The sequence below is a fragment of the Danio aesculapii genome, chromosome 16 (assembly GCF_903798145.1).
Source record: "Danio aesculapii chromosome 16, fDanAes4.1, whole genome shotgun sequence".
Lineage (NCBI taxonomy): Eukaryota > Metazoa > Chordata > Actinopteri > Cypriniformes > Danionidae > Danio > Danio aesculapii.
Window position 1 is genome coordinate 40,370,106 of NC_079450.1, and position 5,336 is coordinate 40,375,441.

At 33.6% G+C, this 5,336-nt stretch overlaps 1 long non-coding RNA gene across 1 annotated transcript; it reads left to right on the forward strand.

The window, feature by feature from the left end:
• The first annotated feature begins 291 nt into the window (after nucleotides 1-291).
• LOC130243889 (uncharacterized) lies at nucleotides 292-5,020 on the forward strand. Its single transcript, XR_008839173.1, has 5 exons — nucleotides 292-376; nucleotides 2,930-3,034; nucleotides 3,732-3,837; nucleotides 3,941-4,121; nucleotides 4,720-5,020. It is a non-coding gene; the product is annotated as an uncharacterized LOC130243889 (long non-coding RNA).
• Nucleotides 5,021-5,336: the final 316 nt, after the last annotated feature.

Below are 5,336 nucleotides of genomic sequence, written 5' to 3' on the forward strand. Positions count from 1 at the left end.
AGTCTACAGAACAAATCATCATTATACAATAACTTGCCTAATTATCCTAACCTGCCTAGTTATCCTAATTACCCTAGTTAAGCCTTTAAATGTCAGTTCAAGCTTTATAGAAGTTTCTTGAAAAATATCTAGTCAAGTATTCAACCCGATCTCATCAATCTGCGTACAAATAACACGACTTTACACTTTCCATTGCGTGCAATGCTTACGCCAAAATCCATTTTTGCGTGCATATGATACGCCAATTCTCCCCATTCGCTTCTGTTGAGAACAGATGCGTACAAATACCACGCACCAACTCTACGGCGATGACGTCATGAACAAGACGCTCGGTTCCAACGCACAGTTCACCTGATGAGGGTCCATATTGCAGCAAGTAAGTCTTTTTTTTCTCCTTCTTGTAAAGAAATCACGGCGGTTAACCGTATTATTTTGATAGATTTTATGTTTCTGCATCACGTCACATGGAGTCGTGTGTTAGAAACGGCAGATTGTGCGTTCAAAGTTGTTATTCAAGTGGTCGTTCGGTTAGCATAGCTGGTAGCCTAGCATTCACAGCCTGTTGCCATTGGTGATACAAAATGTATCTGTTTTTATTATGTTGTGACATAATTGGACGTTTTTAAACATCAGAGATGACGGCAGATCTACAAATTAAATTATAGTTGTGCATTTTGAACTTTAATATGACTCTCACACAAAGTTTCCGGTTGTTATTCGCTAATATATATACATACATACATACATACATACATACATACATACATACATAAACGTTATAAATTGTAATCAACGCTTGCGTAAGTCGGTTGGTCGATGTAAGTCGCTTTAAACATGTAACGTTAACCTTAATAATATTTTTTGGCAAAAGGATTCGTTTGTGTTGCTGAACGGGATTCAATGATCCGAGTCAGTAAAATGATCCGAGTCTTAGCTAACCTCTAGCTAAAGTGGTTACTTCGAGCATTAAAGTGGACTAATAAGTGCAAATAATAATAAGTGCAAATGGGCTTTATTCTCAAATTGTTGTCTTAATGTTATTAGCTATACCTGACGTCAGATCGGTGTTACAGAACATAAAAGCCGATCTGAGTGCTATAATAGTAACGTTAGACACCTTAACTTAATGTAATTCATGCAGGCATCACTAGTTGCGTGCAGATCGGTGCAGATGCATAGTAGTATCCGTGAATATATATATATTTAGAGAATAGCATAACACGTAAAATCAAAATTAAATTTAAATAATTTATCAAGCGTTTTAAAATGCCACGTTAGACCTTTTTTTTAAATCACTTACGTTAGTTTAAACGAAACAAAGAACTAAATTGAATCCATAAAATAATACAATAAATAGATATGATAAAATAATTGACACAAAATTGATTTAAGGTAAAACAAATGAATAAACAAGTATTAAAATAATAAATGAATTGTATTAAAATAAAATTATATAAAAGGTATAAAAAAGCAACTAAATAAGTTTCAAATTAATTTATTATTTATTTATTATTTTTCTAAAAATTAAATGAATAAATACAGTGCTACAATTAGCAGGGTGGAAAAATGTGTAACCTCATCAAAAATACATCTTTTTCCAATTAATATCTTGGAGACATTTTTGTTGTTAATTTATGACATTTATTTTTTTATTTCATTTATTTATTAGTTTGTGTTGTCTAAAAGACAGAAAAACACCGGATTAGGCTATTTCTGCTATATTTTAATTTTATATACAATAATTAAGCATGATTTAGTCTAAAGTCAGTGTCCCCAGCAGAAAGACATTTGCTACATTAAAATGAGGAATTTACCAATACAGTTTGCCAAAAAAGATTCTTTAGTAATTAATGAAATCTTCTGTTAAATGACGTAACTGTAGCCTTGTTAACATTAATGAAGTAAAATGACTAATGTTAAATCACATATCTGATGTGCTCCAAGCTTTGCTTTGAATTGTAATAATCAACTCAAGTTTGAGTTGCAGTCTGATATCAGATCTAACTGACATACATTTATTTTTATAGGACAATGTTAGGAGGAAATAAGCACAAACTAGAAGCTGCTCTTCTGTTGGCAGATTTATTTGTTGAGGAGATACAGGCAAGTTTCATTCGTTATAAACAGATGTGTAATCATTTAACTCCTGTTAGTTAATGCCTAGTTTTCTCCCATCTGTTTCATTACATGCTAAGTCCCAAAACAAATATCAGATAAACCTGAATTAATAATTGTGCTCTTGGTACTTCGTAGTCTTAATGCAAATAGGTCATATAAATTACATTGTAATGACAAATACATATAGGTTTGATATTTTTCATGTTGCAAGCTTGATAAATTATTCATTTATTTTTGTATATCTGGCAAGCAGTTTCAAACAATTGTCCTAATGTGGCTTATTATTTTCCCAACAGTTTGTTCTCCATGGGCTTGTTCCTCCCTAACTGCACCATGTACTGTGAAGCAATGAAATATTTTAAATATTTGCATTTTAACTTAAATCCCAAAATGCATCACATTGCTACTGTACCCCATGTAGATAATGAAGGGTGCCTCAGCTATATATATATATATATATATATATATATATATATATATATATATATATATATATATATATATATATATATATATATATATATATATATATATACACACACACACACACACACAGTCAGAATTATTAGCCCCCCTTTGTTTTTTCTTTTTGTTTTTTTCATTTTTAAATATTTCCCAAATGATGCAGTATATATGTATGTTGGATCATTTGGGAAATATTTAAAAAAACAAAAAAAAAACAAAGGGGGGCTAATAAATCTGTGTGTGTGTGTGCGTGTGTATATATATATATATAATTGTTTTTTTTTTTTAATCTTGGAATAATTTTTAAATGAGTATTTTATTAACTTTTCGTATTGCTGTTTTGCAGACAGTAAGAATGCCTTGGCTGCAGAGTTGATGTAGGACCATTTGTACTGCAGCGATGACACAGTAAAATAGTGGGCTATTGATGTCAAGCAGTAGGCAATTAGTGGTAAGTAAAATGTTTTATAAATAAACACTGGACTGTTCAATGTGTAATGCAACTAGCAGTAGCTTAATGTTAAATTATGGTGTGGTGATCAACACTATTTACAGGTTCAGTTTATATTTATATTTTATATTTTGACTCAGAGGAATAAGTTTTATTTTTTAAAGGTGAAAGCAGGATGATTGAGCCATGCAACTCGAGTAAAACCAAACTGTATAATTTAAGGAAATCAATAACAGTAATAAAGAACTGCACATTAGACTCCTAAATCAGGGCTCTGTTTTCTCGCTCCATATCTTCAAAAGGCAGTTTTTGGTTGTCCTTCTTGGTGCAGTTATCTCAGTTGTTTTATACACATCTACTTTTCAATGAGCAGCTACAAACCTCAAGATTTCTCTGTCCCTTTTCTGTATCTGCAAGAGCACCATGTGTTACTTTTGTCAGTTTATAGGGTCATTTACTTAATCACTGAACATATTGCCTATCACTATCACCTATTGTACAGCCACAGTAAGGCTTATGGGGCAATTAATTAGTTTTCTGCTCCAGAAGACACAATATATAAGTTCACACACCATATATGCATATTAGTATGTCTTTTGTTGTCTGGTCCTTTATTGTCCTGAAGTTTGTCTGTTGTTGCTGCACTGTGTGCAATAAACAGAACTTGAGTGCTTTTTTAACTTTTACTTTACTTTAGGAAATGCTGCAGCCGGTCCTGTTGCTGCTCGTGGCTTGCAGCTGTCCATCGAATCACTCTTTGTGAGCATTTGTCAGAAGAAAACACTAGCATTTAAAGGTAGAATGTAAGTATTAGTAAATGATGCAGATTGGTGTTACACTGATTCATCTTGTTCAATTCCATGCAACACTTTTGTAATATCATTGCTTTTTTTTCTCATATTACAGATCAGAACAAAAGGGGTCAGATGATTATTCAAAAGACTGCCCAAGAACAGAAACACTTGCTTAAAGAGATCCAAAGATACAACCGACAACCTAATGGTGACCATGTGGACACAGAAACTACAGTAACTGTCCAACAAAGCAGAAGAGAACAGGATTTAACCTTGACGGGAACAGAACACAGGTGTTGTATTAAGATGTAACTAACATATACATACACACGCACACACACACAGACACATAGACACACACGCGCACACACACGCGCTCACACACACACACACACACACACACACACACACATGTACGCGCACGCACACACACACACATACACATATATACGCACACACACACGCGCACACACACACACACAATAACTTTATATGTGTATCAATAAAGTTTTTTTTAATTGAAAATTTACCTCCATCATTTGGGAAATATTTGAAAAATAAAATTCACAGGAGGGCTAATAATTTGGACTGCAGCTGTACATGCATACACGCACACATACATACACGCACGCACGCACACACACACGCCACTGTTTCAGTGTGGACAAGCAGGAAGTAAGGGTAAATCTTCTCTTTAAAATTCACAGGTCATATGGTTGTGAAGTGAAAAGCCATTATTCTGGTTTAATAAATAGCCAAAACACTGTCATCTAATTATTCTTCTATTTAAAGTCTTTAAATGTACAATTTGTTTGTAATGTAAATAAGGTCTCTCTGATCAAATGTGAAGTGTGACCGTAATCCCAATACTCTTTATGTGTGGACTTATAGGTTATCCGAACGCATTCACAGAGGATGGGTCCAAGGGCCTCTTTGTGTACTGAAGAAAAGACTGCAGGAGCTCAGACTGAAACAGCAGCAGACTGTAGCGTGCACATACAGAGGGATTCTGGACTCAACTCCTAGCCTGATGGAAGAAGAGGAAAGGGAAATGGACTTGGATGATGACATTAGCTCTGAGGATGAAGATGAGGAGGAGTATGATACAGCGGTGGGATCGCTTTGGTTTCTAGACTTCAGAAACATCTCTTTAAATATATATATTTGATTTAGTTTGAAAGTTGAGTTTTTTAAAAACCATTAAAGCTAAAGGAGATGATTAAATTCACTGACGTTAACACTCGGGCTGCACGATATTGGAAAATCCGACATTGCGAGAGTTTTTCTGTGATATTTGTTGCTATATGATTAATGATTTCACTAGATGAATTGAATAGCTCAGTTTGGAAATAACTTCTCATTTTATATCAGTTGGGATGATTTTGTAGGCCAGATAATCTGCACAAATGAATGTAATTAATTTAACTCTTTTGGTGAGTCTCACTGTATTTGAGAATAAAGTCAATAATCAAACATAAGCAAATGATCTTCACTGTATAAAAGTTAAA